Source organism: Armigeres subalbatus, chromosome 3, assembly GCF_024139115.2.
Source record: "Armigeres subalbatus isolate Guangzhou_Male chromosome 3, GZ_Asu_2, whole genome shotgun sequence".
NCBI lineage: Eukaryota > Metazoa > Arthropoda > Insecta > Diptera > Culicidae > Armigeres > Armigeres subalbatus.
The window spans coordinates 70,476,274-70,492,588 of record NC_085141.1 but is presented as its reverse complement, the minus strand read 5'-3'; the positions used below and the strand labels follow the sequence as shown (position 1 = coordinate 70,492,588).

At 39.7% G+C, this 16,315-nt stretch overlaps 1 protein-coding gene across 1 annotated transcript in view; it reads right to left on the bottom strand.

Annotated features, from left to right (window-relative positions):
* LOC134225609 (connectin-like) overlaps positions 1 to 16,315 on the bottom strand; it is a 110,011-nt gene that overhangs the window by 77,217 nt on the left and 16,479 nt on the right. The gene's annotated exons all lie outside the window — the stretch shown is intronic.

Sequence of the window (16,315 nt, the reverse complement as noted above, 5' to 3'; positions counted from 1 at the left end):
CGCTGCTGCTGGAATCCCGGAGGATGTGATCAAATATATTATATTAACAATATGGTTCACTTCGAGCTTTTTCATACAACGAAATGGCGAACCATTTGCCGGTGATAACAACATCATCTAGCGAGCAAAGAGGAATCTAAACATGTTTTCTTCTTGTTTATTCTAGCAAATCCCATGGCGACGATAGCGACAGCCATGCAGCTGAAAAGATGACATTCGAAGGTATAGGGATGCCCATACTTCTTTGAATAAATCGATCATCAAATGATCGATTTTCCTCGTTTTAATAAAGTTTTACGATAATATAGAGAAAAACAAATTATGCTTCGTTCCAATAATAGAAGCTGCTCCGACGTGGAAATGCTTGCTGCGCTGGTTTTCTACCCACAGCTGCTAGCATCTGGGTGTATATGTATATGCGCGGGAAGCTAGAAATTTGTATGGCGAAAGCATAACAAGCGGGTTATCAAACTGTCGGAACTTGTGGTTTAAAAAATGTGGTTTTACAGGACGGTGTTGGCTACACCCAAAATAATCTTCCCATCATATCTACGTGAAAAACAACGTGTTTTTTTTCACAGCACTATTCACGTACCAATTAAGTGATTCAAAGGTCGAGGCACTCAATTTCACTCAATCGGCTAGCACTAGTGTGTCACATGGAGATTACGTGACTGTTTTATTGCTTTCATGACTGATCTAAATTAGATTGTTTTTCTTTTACTTTATCGAAAATTAAAAATATAACACAAAATTCTTCACCGGTTTTTATTTCAGAATTGAAAATCTAAACATAAATATTTACATCTTTGTCTTTAAACTCAAATGAGTGACATAAAATCCATTATAGCACTCATTTGGATGCTATAATGAAAAACCAACATCAGATCAGTAGTTACATGACTACATTATGCTGAATCAGCTTGGGTAATGATTTATTTATTTATTTATTTATTTAATGTGTTTATCAACAGGCATCTTACAGCCCAAATGATTTTATATTTTTTATTTTTGGACTCCAGACTTCAGAACAGTACTCTAAGATGGAGCGCGATAAAGAGCAGTATAACGCTTTCAGGCAGTAGATGTCGCTGAAGTTGTTGGCGATTCTGAAGATGCATCCGAGAGATCGAGAAGCTTTAGCTACAACATACGATACATGCTGTTTAAATGTGAGTTGGGAATCCAAGATAACTCCCAGATCCTTAATATTGTCCACGCGTACGATATCTGCGTTCAACAAACGGTAGCTGAAGTGAATCGGATTTTTTTTTCCGCGAAAAGGAAATTACTGAACATTTCTTCGGGTGTACCATCATACGGTTGAGTCTGCACCAATCAGCGAACAATTCAAGCTGCTGTTGGAGAAAGCAACAATCTTCTGTTGAGCGAATTAGACAAAACATCTTGAGGTCGTCAGCGAATGACAATCGTGGTGCCTTCAAAGCTAGATGCACGTCATTGAAGTACAATAGAAAAGGAATGGACCCAAGTGGCTACCTTGAGGTATCCCTGATGTTGAAATAAAGCTGGGAGCCTGGTTATCTCCAATGATAACCGCGGTCTTGCGGTCTGTGAGGTATGAACGGAACCAATGTAGGAAGCTACCGTTAATGCCGAACTTGTTCATTTTTGCAATCGCAATGTCGTGATTCACTTTATCGAAAGCAGCGGCCAGGTCCGTGTAAATCACATCGGTTTGCGCACGTTGTACCATACTATTTGTTATAAAGGAAGTCAGGCAGAGCAAATTAGTAGCTGTCGATCGCCCAGACGTGAAGCCATGTTGGTCGTTACTGAGAAACGGTTTGCAATGGGCCTCAAGTGGCTCCAAAATAACCAGCTCGAATAATTTGGAAACAGCGTTTAACGAAGTGATCCCGCGGTAGTTATTGATATCGCGTTTGTTGCCCTTCTTGTGAACCGGAAACATGTTTGCAGTTTTCCAGCAAGCAGGAAAAATACCACTATTGATTGATGCTTGGAAGAGAAGAAGTATCGGGGTCACCAGAACGTCCAAATGTCTTTTCAGTAGAACCGAGGGAAAACCGTCGGGTCCCGGAGAGAAGCTACATTTAAGCCGAGAAGAAGCACTGATAACCATCGTTGCATCAATGTCGAAGGTGCCAAGAGTTTGGTTGACGGTCGGAGCAGTAATCGCAGCGTTCTCAATTTCCACGGCTGTTAGTACCTCGTTTGAGAACACGCTCGAAAACTTTTCGGAAAAGAGCGAACAAATGTCCTGGGTCGTAGATGCCGTGTTGTCATTGAGCGTCATGGAGGAAGGTAATCCAGATTCCTTGCGTTGCTCGTTGACGTATTGCCAGAAGCGTTTAGGATGCGATTTGAGGTTGCGTTGAATATTAAGCTGATATCGAGAGTAACACTCCTTACTGGCTCGCTTGTACTCATAATTGAGCCTCACATAATGGTTGCGCAGTGAGACTGAACGATGCTTGGAAAACTGCCGTAAAGCAGCTTTTTTAGTAGCTTTCAACCGTCGCAGGGAGCTGGAGTACCATGGAGGACTAACTATCTTACGACAAACTTTCTTTGGAACGTGTTGATCAATGACGTACGCCAAGACATTGCAAAAAGTTTGCGCTCCGATATTCACATCTTCTAGGTCCAGAATGTTTCGCCAATCGATGGAAGACAGTAGCTCAGTGATGTTATGATGGTCGGCTTTGCGGAAATCGAAAGATACGGATTCATAAGAGGTATTGAAATCATGCGTCAATCCGAGGTTGACCACGACGAGCAGCGGCGGATGGTGTGCCACTGATTTTACTAGCGGTGCAGGTGCAATCAGTGAAGATGTAGCTGTGCTATGATCACTGACATCAGAATGGCCATGACATCAGAATTTTCCAAAGGCAAGTTCTTCTATCGCTTGAAAGCTTATCGAGCTATGCATTATGGTACGATAACATGGCATTTGACGGTTCTTTGCAGCAACATGATTTATTGGTAAGAATGATCATTTGAAGTAAATCAGTTCGTACCGTTTTGTTACAGATTTATCATATTAGAGCCCATTTTCCGTCATTGCAAAAAATAGCGTGTGTAACTCGTTGCAAAACTAGATTTTTTCAGCACTCGTAGTATTTATCCAACTCGACAAGCCTGGTTGGATAAACGTATAACTCGATATCAACTCATACAACTCGTTATAAACGTACAACAAGTTATCAAAATAGTAGTTGGTGCAACAAGTTGCAAATAGCAGGAGTCGTACGTTTATCGAACGAGGCTTGCCGAGTTGGATAAATACTACGAGTGCTGAAAAAATCGAGTTTTGCAACGAGTTGCACACGCTTTTTTTTTGCAATGACGAAAAATGGACTTTAAATATGACAAATCTGTACCAATATTATACTTGTACATGTCCAATTCCTTCCAGAATTTACTCAACATGATCATTCTTGCCGTGCCACATTGCATAGTTCGATAAACCGTGGAGCGATATTGATATTGACGTTTGCATTAGACAAGTGATGAAGCCATGACAGAGCATGTAATTTGTAGTCAAGCGTCAAGGAAGAATGGCAAAAATGTGCAGTTAACTATTATCAGTTATTACAATATTAATTAAAGAACATACTGTTGTGAAATTTTCAGGCGAACCAGAATAAATACACATAATCAAATGGTATAAATATTAGCAAAAGCATAGTCCAAACCAATGTTTTTACGTTATTTGGCTACTAATGAAAGTGTGGTATCTCACAATGGTGTATATTAGAATCTATTATCTTCATTGACAAATTCTCCCAGAAGTACTTTAAGTATTTTCGATCTACGTTGGGTTCTTTTTGAGGTTTTTTCTTTTTGAGGTTTTCTACCCAACTGTCTAATCTTAGCTGGAATAATTCCTCATTCTATATAAATTTAAATGCATTCCAAATGTTATATTTAAGCTATTCTTCAACGTATCTTGTTAAATTTACTTTCAACCAGATTCAACAAAAAAAAAACAATAAAATACGGATTAAATAGTGACAAAGGATATCTTAACTAATTTCAGATACGTATAATAAGCCATGCAGACAACTTGTTGTTTGTCTCAGACAATTCATTGACTTCTTTTGTGTCAAATTTCCCAAAGAATCATGATGCCTCTTTAAATTAAAAAAATATAAAAGTGTTGCAGTCAAATGAGCAAACAGCAACATGGTGCGAGTAGGTACAATGCGAGAAGAATGTAAAGTTCCACAGCAACCTCGTATAGCTCTCCAATTGCTTCAGCGTGCATCAATTTCGATATGGTGCACCGGCATGGTCCCGCCGGATACAGTTCAACGAGCTATATCAAATTTATTATACATTTCCACAAAAATATGCCTGCAATCGCCCATCGCATCGCTTGGAAGTCACGGCTAAAGGCCGATGATGGCTGAGGCTGCGAAGCCAGCGGTGGTGGATGAAGAAGAATAAAATTAGCCCAGAGAAATTTGGTCTGTTCATCCAGCAACAGTCATTGGTTTCATAATCCACATCATCTCAGGATGGGAACGAGTCATGGCATATGACTGACCATATGTTGAGTTGTAGTTGGTACTAAACCACACGTACATTCAAACAGGGTTATACTAAACAGTTCTGATTCCCCAGCAAAAAAATCAACTACACTGATGAAAATTTATTAAAAATAATTACTTTCATTCATTGGCATTCCAATGATTCATAATCAGCAATGGTGCTGATATCCATTTGAGATTCGAAAACTTCGCCGTATTTACATGTAAATTTATTTCCGGAAAATATTTTATTAAATATTATTTTATACTTTGGTTTTATTTTTCTGAAAAATTATATCATTAAACTTGACTTAGACTCGGAGCCACAACATTAAATAATTTTTCGTTGACGTATTAGCAGAACCTCCTCTATTTTAGTAAGGATACGTTTTTTATTTTTATTTTGAGATTTTAAATTATTTTATAAGTTTATCACGTAGTAGGGTTACTGCTCCTTTACTTGTTCTTATTTTGATTTATTCAGCAGTAAGCGCGCATGTTAGCAATAAGAAGCAACGAATCTGGTGATGTATTTCATCATTTGGCGATAAGATGAATATATGTTCAATGAGATGGAAAACTGGACAGTTCCCATAAAACAGCACATGTTGCCCAATTCTGAAAATTTTAATTAAAATTTTTTCAACTTTAAAATCAATAAGAAATCCATAAATGCCCTACATTTGCTAGAGTAAATAAGAGCTGAATAGTTAGAAACAAAGCAATTCTGATTATGTATTTAAGAATTAGTCTAATTTCCAGAAGTTTTGTAAATAAACAAATTGCTAATCCAATACGTTATATAAATAAGTTACGTTTATACAAGTCCTACGTCTTTTCGCGATTATGTTTGAAACATTACCCATTGCCCGTTTTTTGGCTAGTGGATTACCAGCATCATCGTCGTCCAGTGTAGAAAAAATATTGTTCGCAAGCACCTTCTTCTTGGCGCCTTTGTTCGTAGCCGTATCGGCCACCGCGTCACCCATTGCGGGGTGGAAAAACGCACAAGCCGCCCCGCTGTGCAGTTCGCACCGAAAAATTACGAATCGATAAGAACAAAGAACCGCGTACGTCCGATCAGATCGGTTGTCGGGGATAGAATGACCTGCGTGTGTGTGTCTGCTGCACGGTTAGTCAAAACTTACATCATATATCTCGCTTAACTTTTCAAAAGGACCTAAGTAACATTTTTTTCATGAATTAATTTGAGTACTGCAATCAAAAGCTTTCATGTTTTTCTGTTGATTGCGCTATTCAAATTAATTCATGAAAAAAATGTTACTTAGGTCCTTTTGAGAAGTTAAGCGAGATATCATCTTCATCTATCTATCTATCTATCTATCTATCTATCTTCTTCTTCTATCTTCTATCTTCTATCTTTCTATATATAAAACACAATGTTTGTATGTTTGTATGTATGTTTGTATGTATGTTCCAGCATAACTTCTGAACCCATTGACCGATTTCAACCAAATTTGGAGCACACATTCATTATTTTAAGGAAACGACGATAGATGGGTTAGGGATGCTCTTTGGAAAAGGGGGAGGGTGTGGGGGGAGGGGTATTGCTAAGTTATTGAGCAACTCAGTGTACCTTTTGAACCCCTTGGCCGATTTCAACCAAATTTGGAACACACACTCTTTATCTTAAGGAGATTACGATAAGGGGGTTAGGTATGCTTTTTTGAAAAGGGGGAGGGTGTGGAGGGAGGGGTATTGCTTAATTATCGATCTACGCAGTTTAAATTCTGAACACCTTGGTCGAATTCGACCAAATTTGGAACACAAATTCCTTATCTTAAAAAGGGGACGATGGTTAACATGCGGGGTTAAGCATGCTCTTTTGAAAAGGGGAGGGTATGGGGGGAGGGTTATTGCTTAAATATCGATCAACTCAGTGTAAATTCTGAACCCCTTGGCCGATTTCAACCAAACACAATTTTTTTATCTTACAGAGGGAACGATAGGGGGGTTAAGCATGCTCTTTGGAAAAGGAGGAGGGTATGGGGGGAGGAGTATTGCTTAGTTATCGATCAACTCAGTGTAAATTCTAAACCCCTTGGCCGATTTCAACCAAATTTGGAACACAAACTTTTTATCTTAAGGAGGGGACGATAGGGGGGTTGAGCATGCTCTTTTGAAAAGGGGAGGGGGGTATGGGTGGAGGGTTATTGCTTAAATATCGGTCAACTCGGCGTAATTTCTGAACCTCTTAGCCGATTTCAACCGAATTTGAAACACACGTTTGCCCGGAATAAGACCCTTCAAACCCACGATCCCTTCTTCAAAATCAGTCAATGTTTTCAAAAGCCTCCTTTTAATCAAATGATAAAGTATGAATAAGTAAACACAATTACCCTGTTGACCAATTGGTTTTATCATTTTCCGATTGTAGAAGAAAACTGCAAACCAAACTGGCAATTCCGAGCAAGGCCGGGTACATAAAGCTAGTTCTTTTTATACATTGGGTAACATAATCAATGGGCCAAAAGGCCCGTACCTTACTTCAATCTGATGTCCGTGTTGGGGATGCATACATGCAATGGATTGTTTCTGAATTTTTTACCGGGTTTGGAAAAACATAACATTTTCAATAGTTTAACGTTGATAATCAATAATATCGATAAAACTAGTAAAATGCTGGAGAGTTTCCAAATCGATTGATAAGAAAATCTCGAAAATCCATCGAAAAATAAAGACGCAATTAGCGTTTGAAATCTCTCCTAATTTTCTATTCCACTCCTCGATATTTCCATGAGTCGATGGTCCTTTCCATATATACTCATGGAGGTTTGACTGTAATTAATAACAGTGGAAATTCTAAAAGAAAAATTTATAAGTTGAACGTAGGCCAAGTTCCAGTTGGAATATAGAGCTTTGAAAGAGTAGAACAAGCCGTTAATCGAGATCCAATTGGCAATTGGCAGCAAAATGAGAAATTTCAGGAAACAATATTTTTGTATCCGGTTTAACATACATTATTGATGTCGAATTGGGCCTCCTGTAACATTGTTTAGAAACGTCACAGTTATTGACTGTGGAAGTGCTTAAGGAACACTAAGCTGCGTAAATGTCCCAGTGGAGGATGTATTGCGAGAAAAGAGAAAAATTCTAATTTTGCGGAGCAAAGAAGAAGAAGCAGACTGAGTGTCGGAATCTTCAAAATGGCATGCGCTGCACAAAAAGTGTTGATATTTCTTGATATCAAGAATATTCGAGAAATCTAAAATGTTTCTAAATCACATAAATATATGACAAAATGCCTTCAAAGTATCATAAAACTTGTTTAAAAATATAGCGGCATGTATCACTCATTTAAAGTTGCATATTCCCGTTGATTTTAATAATCAACATTCACACCAAAAAAAAAGGCTCCCCAAGACCAAAGCGATTTCATTGCCGCGACGGCAACAACTAGTTGCCGCGATTCTATCGTTGGGACGCTGCAGGCATTATTCCATTCACTCTTCCATACCAACGGCGACAGAATCGCTGTCGCCAAGCGATAGAATCGCGTCGCGTCGCGTGTGTTTGGGGGAACCTAAACAAACCAAAACATTTTACCGTGCAACAAGTGATTTGACGTTTGCGGAACAGCTTTCTGACAGTCGACCGTCAGACCCCGGTTCGAATTTTTCAATCTTCTCGCAATATTTAAGGTCTGAGGGAAGCTCTCTCGCGGTAGTGCGCTATTTTCGTACTAAAATGTCTATAACTCGGAATTAGGAACGAATTCCGCTTATCCCAACTGACAATCTCTTTGAAATTTATCAAGGAATGTTCCTACAAAATTTCATGGACCTACTATTTCCCAAATTTGAATTGAGCTCTAAATACTGAACTATTGTAGAACTGAAATTTTCGCTTCTCAGTACCTCTCTCCGATGATTTGAGGCACAAAGGAACCGAATTTCGCAAAACCCAACTGACAAAAGTTTTGAATTTTTCCAACGATCATTTTGATGTAATAAAAAGTATATGTCACCGCAATAAATTTTGCAGGAAGCTCTTTTTACTCCCATCAAGTTTTTTATATTCCATACAAAAATTACCATTTTGGGAGAGCAGTCAACAGCATATTTTCTTGCAGCGCACGGCAAGGAAGGAGCGATGAGAGCGGTAGAAAGTCCGTCAACATTGTATCTAGCGTGACACTAGAAAAAAGCGTATTCCTATTTGTGAACACGAGGATACCAGATGTATATATATTGAAATCAAATATAAGAATGAGATGAGACAAACAATTGAAAATAATTAAGACAAATAAAACAAATAAGACAAAAAAACAAATAAGACAAATAAAGCAAATAACACACATAGGACAAATAAGACAAATTCCAACAGAAATATTCCTCCGGAACCTCCTCCAGGAATTCCTCCGGAAGTTCCTCCGGAAATTACTCCGGAAGTTCCTCCGGGAATTCCCCCGGAATTCCTCCGGAAGTTCCTCCAGGAATACCTCCAGGAATTCCTCCTGAAGTACCTTCAGATATTCCTCCGGAAGTTCCTCCAGGAATTCCTCTGGAAGTTCCTCCAGAAATTCGTCCGGAAGTTCTTCCTGGAATTCCTCCGGAAGTTCCTTCAGGTATTCCCCCGGAAGTTCCTCCAGAAATTCCTCCGGAAGTTCCTACAAGAATTCCTCCGGAAGTTCCTACAGGAGTTCCTCCGGAAGTTCTTACAGAAGTTCCTCTGGAAGTTCTTACAGGAATTCCTCCGGAAGTTCCTACAGGAATTCCTCCGAAAGTTCCTACAGGAATACCTCCGCAAGTTCCTACAGGAATTCCTCTGGAAGTTCCTACAGGAATTCCTCTGGAAGTTCCTACAGGAATTCCTCTGGAAGTTCCTACAGGAATTCCTCTGGAAGTTCCTACAGGAATTCCTCTGGAAGTTCCTACAGGAATTCCTCTGGAAGTTCCTACAGGAATTCCTCTGGAAGTTCCTACAGGAATTCCTCTGGAAGTTCCTACAGGAATTCCTCTGGAAGTTCCTACAGGAATTCCTCCGGAAGTTCCTACAGGAATTCCTCCGGAAGTTCCTACAGGAATTCCTCCGGAAGTTCCTACAGGGAGAATTCCTGGAGGAACTTCTGCAGAAATTCCTGGAGGAACTTCCAGAGGAATTCCTGTAGGATCTTCTGGAGGAATTCCTCCGGAAGTTCCTACAGACTGTAGGAATTCCTGGAGAAACTTCCGAACGAATTCCTGTAGGAACTTCCGAACGAATTCCTGGAGGAACTTTCGAACGAATTCCTGGAGGAACTTCCGAAGGAGTTCCTGGAGGAACTTCCGAAGGAGTTCCTGGAGGAACTTTCGAAGGAGTTCTTGGAGGAACTTCCAAAGGAGTTCCTGGAGGAACTTCCGAAGGAATTGAGGAATGGAGGTACTTCCGAAGGAATTCCTGGAGGAACTTCCAAAGGAATTCCTGAAGGAACTTCCGAAGGAATTCCTGGAGGAACTTTCGAAGGAATTCCTGGAGGAACTTTCGCAGGAATTCGTGGAGGAACTTCCGAAGGAATTCCTGGAGGAGCTTCCGAATAAATTCCTGGAGTAGCTTACGAAAGAATTCCTGGAGGAACTTCCGAAGGAATTCCTGGTGAAACTTGTCTTATTTGTCTCATTTGACTTATTTGTCTTATTTGTCTTATTTGTCTTATTTGTCTTATTTGTCTTATTTGTCTTATTTGTCTTATTTGTCTTATTTGTCTTATTTGTCTTATTTGTCTTATTTGTCTTATTTGTCTTATTTGTCTTATTTGTCTTATTTGTCTTATTTGTCTTATTTGTCTTATTTGTCTTATTTGTCTTATTTGTCTTATTTGTCTTATTTGTCTTATTTGTCTTATTTGTCTTATTTGTCTTATTTGTCTTATTTGTCTTATTTGTCTTATTTGTCTTATTTGTCTTATTTGTCTTATTTGTCTTATTTGTCTTATTTGTCTTATTTGTCTTATTTGTCTTATTTGTCTTATTTGTCTTATTTGTCTTATTTGTCTTATTTGTCTTATTTGTCTTATTTGTCTTATTTGTCTTATTTGTCTTATTTGTCTTATTTGTCTTATTTGTCTTATTTGTCTTATTTGTCTTATTTGTCTTATTTGTCTTATTTGTCTTATTTGTCTTATTTGTCTTATTTGTCTTATTTGTCTTATTTGTCTTATTTGTCTTATTTGTCTTATTTGTCTTTTTGTCTTATTTGTCTTATTTGTCTTATTTGTCTTATTTGTCTTATTTGTCTTACTTATACCAGCACCACTGTTATCACCCAAATACTTTTAATAGCTTGTGTGGAAACCTTGTACAGAAATCCTCCCACGATATTTTCTAATGTTGTTCTAGAAACGGCTCATGTTTTCATTTTCCAAAACCAGCTGGAGTTTGTTTATTTTGATTTCCTCATTGCGTGATTGGTCGGCGCTGCTGCTGTTCTCTCGCCGAACCACTGCATGAGTGATAAATTTCTTCCCCATTGTTGCCAATTCCTTTTGTTCTCCGTTTACGGCAAATTCTCAAGCAATTGTAAATTGCATAATGATGAAATAATTTTGGCGACACTGACAGCGTCATTCTGGCGGGCTGAATTGGGCAATTTTCTCTCTCAGAGAGTGCTACCACGTGCTTTTTTAACGGAAAACCCTTCCCTCAGACCTTAATGCCAACGAAGAAAAAGCTGTTATCGAGCACTCCAATGGGAATTCGCAAGTTTTAGAACTGACATGACATGTTAGCGTTTGAAAACGTTTGCTGCCATTATTTAAAGAGACAGAAGTGACTCATTTGAGATCCTATTCTGGTATTCATAGTAGCCTATGCTCATATTCGTGTCAAGAGGCTCAATTGAAATTAAATTTTTCAAGATTTCACGGCATTGAAACTAGGTAAGAAATTATTGGAATAACCAACTGGAAACCATGGAAATCTGAAACGCCCATGATGAAATATCTAGGGGAACTGTTCCGTTTTCCATCTCACTAAACATATATTCATCTCAACGCAAAACAAAGAAATTCAGCACCAATCTCGTCGCTTCTTTTTGCTAATAAGCTGCTCACTAGTGAAAAAAAAAGATACATACCAAATTCCTTTTCATTGCTTTGTTTTTGATGGGATGGAAATAGGAGCTATGGGATGAAGTGCCAAACCGTTCCCCTACCTAAATATCATGCTGAACCTTGTGCCACAGACAAACGCATTGGATTTGCTCGAGATTGACATTTACTCACTACCGCCATCTGGTTAGTGATTTTCCCAATTAACTGAAATCAACAGATGTCGTTAGTGTTTAAGGTCACTCCTGGCAGAATACAAGTTTCAAAGTGCTCACGTTTTTGGGGGCACACCGCTCGATACGGAGGCTGTGGACAACTGTCATTTTTGTTGATTCAACTTTGCTGCGTCGCAGCATGCGTGAAAAAATAAAAATGACAGTTGTGCGTTGCTTCCGTATCGAGCGGTGTGCCCCCGAAAACGCGAGCACTTTGAAACTTGGATTCTGTCAGGAGTACCATACCCATACCCTTCCACATCCCACAATTTTTTTGAATTGCATACGGTATCAATAATATTTTTTCAATATTTGAGGTAAAAATGCCTGTGAATATCTTTACAATCGAAAAAAATAGAGCAGCATTTGCTTAGCTCCTACCGGGTGGACTTGTGCCGTTCCCGAACACCCAATAAATGATATTCTCCGCAGGTTCCATTGCATTCAAGTTTGATAATAATCGTGATTTCGGCACAGTGATTCGCTCCCAGGGAAGGGACATTTTCTTTCGCTTGATGTTTTCGGCTTATTCTTCTCGAGCCGCTCAACCGAACGCCGGATTTCAAATTCAATTACATTTCTGCCGCGCCACCGCACCGCGGTCTCACATCCGCCGTTTTGGATCCATTCCGTTTCATTCTACGACCTACATACATAGTTGGATCGCAGAATTCCCCTTTGGGAGCTTCGGAGTGCTTGTGGGGAAGTGCTCAGTCGAAGAGTGGTTTCATAATTCCATTTCAAGGTGTATTCCACTTAATGTGCGCCTTGCGCCTTCGGAGGCTTTGCCGTTCCCTTTTGGGAGAATGTATCGTTCCGGTGGGAAGGACCTCGCTTTCGGTTGAATGGGGCTTTAAATGAGTGGAAATCAGGTAACACTTGTGTTAATCTACCGAAGTTTACATTTCGAGCTATAGCGACGGTGTGGTTGGGAATTGGGGTCTACGAAAATTCAATGCATCTCAGATTGAAAGCTCCGATTAAGTGATTGGCTATTGATGGAGATGTAATGCTCAATCGTGAGAGGGGTGATGGCGCATAGTTCCGTCAAGATTGTGTATACCAGTAATTATCAATAGAATTTGAGGCCATTGAGTTGTATTTTTCACACGGTAAATATTTACAGTAACGATTCATGTAGCTAAAGTTGAAATCAAGTGTATCGTACATACAAGTTTTGGCGTGTTCACGTAGGTATTATTTTGCTAATTATCAACATAAATAAACGCTGCAGCAAATCTTTTACCTATTCATTGTAGTAGTTTAAAGGGGTAATGCTGATGCTATTTGCAAGAACGACGAATCTGATAAAATGGGAAAACGTCTGTTTTCTCGTTCACGTTGAATGGTAAGATTATGATGATTGTAACACTCTTATCTACGTATACGCTGCCGGTCCGTATGCTTTTGTTTGTGTCTCCAATGCAGCTTCCATTAAAACGCTTCTGGACACCAATAATCATCAATCCAATGGGCTGAACGCGTACGTGACAGACCGTCGTATGCCATTCACTGGTTCGTTAAAAAACATAAAGCTTCGCCATCGGAGTTCTCGCTCCCGCAACTGAACCGTAACCAACAATAAAACACTGAATTGCTCCATAATTGCGTTTGGGAAAGTGTTCCGTAGGAGGCCTTTCGGAGCTTAGTGGTAAGATGCGTGGCCACAACGCAGACCATGCTGTAGGTGACTAGGTCGCAGTCCTTAACCTTAACTTTTTCTGACTGCTAGTTGCACGATAGTAGAGTGTGTACATAAATAACTTACAATTCTCGCAGTTAATAACTGTGGAAGTACCTAATGAAACACTATGCTGTGGGACGGTAATGTCCCAGTTGGGAAACGTAATGATAGCGGAATGAAAACAAGATAGTGTTGCGAGCCTAGCTTCTGTGTGCCGGCCTCCAGTCCAGTATGCCTCGAGGTTTGGGTTTTCGGCTGACTGTATCAGACTGTAGAGCAGAAGCAACGCGTGGGAAGATGAACCATCGAGCTCAATGAAAGTTATAGCAAGTGCCGGTTTTATGGCATCCTCTCGAGGGATGGACGGCGGTGGTGGGCAATTGATGCAATCGACCTCTAGGGATAGAGCGTGTCCAACTTGATTGTTTATTGGCGTTGTTTTCCCAAAAATGAAAGTTTCGATTGCTATGGCAAACATGGTGTGCGCTTTACACAAATTCTATCACCATTGCGTGTACCATTGAAGCGATGGTTCAGCTCAGAGCTATAACAGGATTGTTTTTTGGAGTTAGGTTGAACTAACAGTATACCAATTCTGGTCAAAAATGTTATCTGTTTTTTTAGCAATCGCCAAATTGAAAGATAAAAATATGAATATTTACTTTGAAACACAGCTTCAAACTAACTGATATACAGTTATTTATTTATTTATTTATAAGTACACCATCTTCGACAACGTCGTACAGATTGATTCTTTAATAGCTAAATTATTCAAATTCTCTAATCCTAATTTAGAACACTAAACGCATTTTTGGACATAATAAAATCAAGCTTATGACAAACATCGTTAAAAGAACGTAACACGAATCAAAACAATTATTATAGCCAAAGATTGTTCTGTAAAATGGGATCATAAATAACGATAAGTTTCGACATTTGCGTGAGGGAACATTCCAACGTACGAGCTCCAAAGCTCGGGACATTCCATTTTTCCTATTAGGGAGACGAAGATAAGCCATCGCTCTAATTTAAGGCGCTTGGAGAGAAGAGTTTCCAAGTCAATCAGCTTGCAACGGCTTGGATAGCTTGGAAGGTTAACTCGGTCGTTCCAAGGTAGATGTCTCAAAGCAAACCTTATGAAGATCTTCTGAATTCGTTCGAGTGCTAGAGTATGGTGGACCAGGTAATACGGAGACCAGATTGATGAAGCATACTTTAAAATGCTCTGGATCAATGAGCAGAAAAGTGTTTTTATACAGTATATATCGCTGAAGTGTATGCTTTAGACGTTAGGATACTGATGTGTTCGTTTGATATCAGCTTTGCATCGATGGTAATCCCTAGGTCGCAAATAGAGCTGACTTGTTCCACGCCGTCCGATCCAATAGAATGAAAGTTACAACTTTGAATTGTTAACTTTTTCAGATTTTGCGGCAATGCAGTCTGGTTTATTAGAACAAATTTTTAAATTTTGTCCAACGTGCCGACATCGGGTTCGATGTAGAGATGGGCAAAAGGGATCACATCTTTGAACGGGTCATATCTGGGCCATTCAATTTGATGATCCGGATCTTTCATACGGTTCGGATCTTTCATACGGTTCGGATCTTTAGATCCGCTTCCTTCAAGAAGGGACACGTTCGTTTCAGTGCGAAAACTAATTTCGATGGACATTATTATTTTTTTTTTCATACTAGCTTTGCTATGATCCTATTTTCTATACAACATATTCTCCATGCCTACAATGGGGATACTGAAGCAATTTCCGATAGATTGCCGTAAAACTTCCCCTGGAAACTTTTAAAAATTTCCAGTTAAAATCTACATTTTTCCGTTGAAAATTCAAACAAAAACTGCTTGGAATTTCAAAAACTTGTCCTGAAAACTCCGATAAATTTATCGTGGAAATTTCCAAGAATTTCTCGTTGAAATTCTGAAGAGTTTTCTTTGGAAATGCAGAGAAAAATCGCGTTTTAAATCAAAAGAAACTCCTGTAGAATTTGCGAAGATTTTTCTATTTTCCCATTAACGATGTCATGCAGATTTTTTACAAATCGGTAGAAACTCGAACAAAGAATGATAAGAAGTATAAAAATGCAGTATAGAAGTGTATATTTTTTTGTATTCAAATGAAATTCCCGTGAAAAATCCTTTTTTTCCTGTAGAAGTTCCGTTGAACTTCTTATGGAAATTTTGGATACCTTCTCATTGAAACATTAATGAATTCTCGTGGAAATTCTTGGAAAGGTTTGGAAGTTTCCTTACAAGAGGCGCGAAAACATATTTTCAAGAGGTATGGATGCCTCCTTTCAAGAGGCTCGGAAACCTCCTTTCAAGAGGCTCGAAAGCCTCCTTTTAAAAGACTCGGAAGCCTCCTTTCAAGAGGCTCGGAACCCTCCTTTCAAGAGGCTCGGAAGCCTCCTTTCAAGAGGCTCGGAAGCCTCCTTTCAAGAGGCTCGGAAGCCTCCTTTCAAGAGGCTCAAGCCTCCTTTCAAGAGGCTCCAGCCTCCTTTCAAGAGGCCCGGAAGCCTCCTTTCAAGAGGCTCAGAGCCTCCTTTCAAGAGGCTCAGAAGCCTCCTTTCAAGAGGCTCGGAAGCCTCCTTTCAAGAGGCCTCGGAAGCCTCCTTCAAGAGGCCCGGAAGCCTCCTTTCAAGAGGCTCTGGAAGCCTCCTTTCAAGAGGCTCCGAAGCCTCCTTTCAAGATGATCCGAAGCCACCTTTCAAGAGGCATGGAAGCCTCCTTTCAAGAGGCTCGGAAGCCTCCTTTCAAGAGGGCCGGATGCCTCCTTTCGCGAGGCCCGGAAGCCTCCTTTCAAGAGGCCCAGACGCCTCCCTTCAAGAGGCCCGGA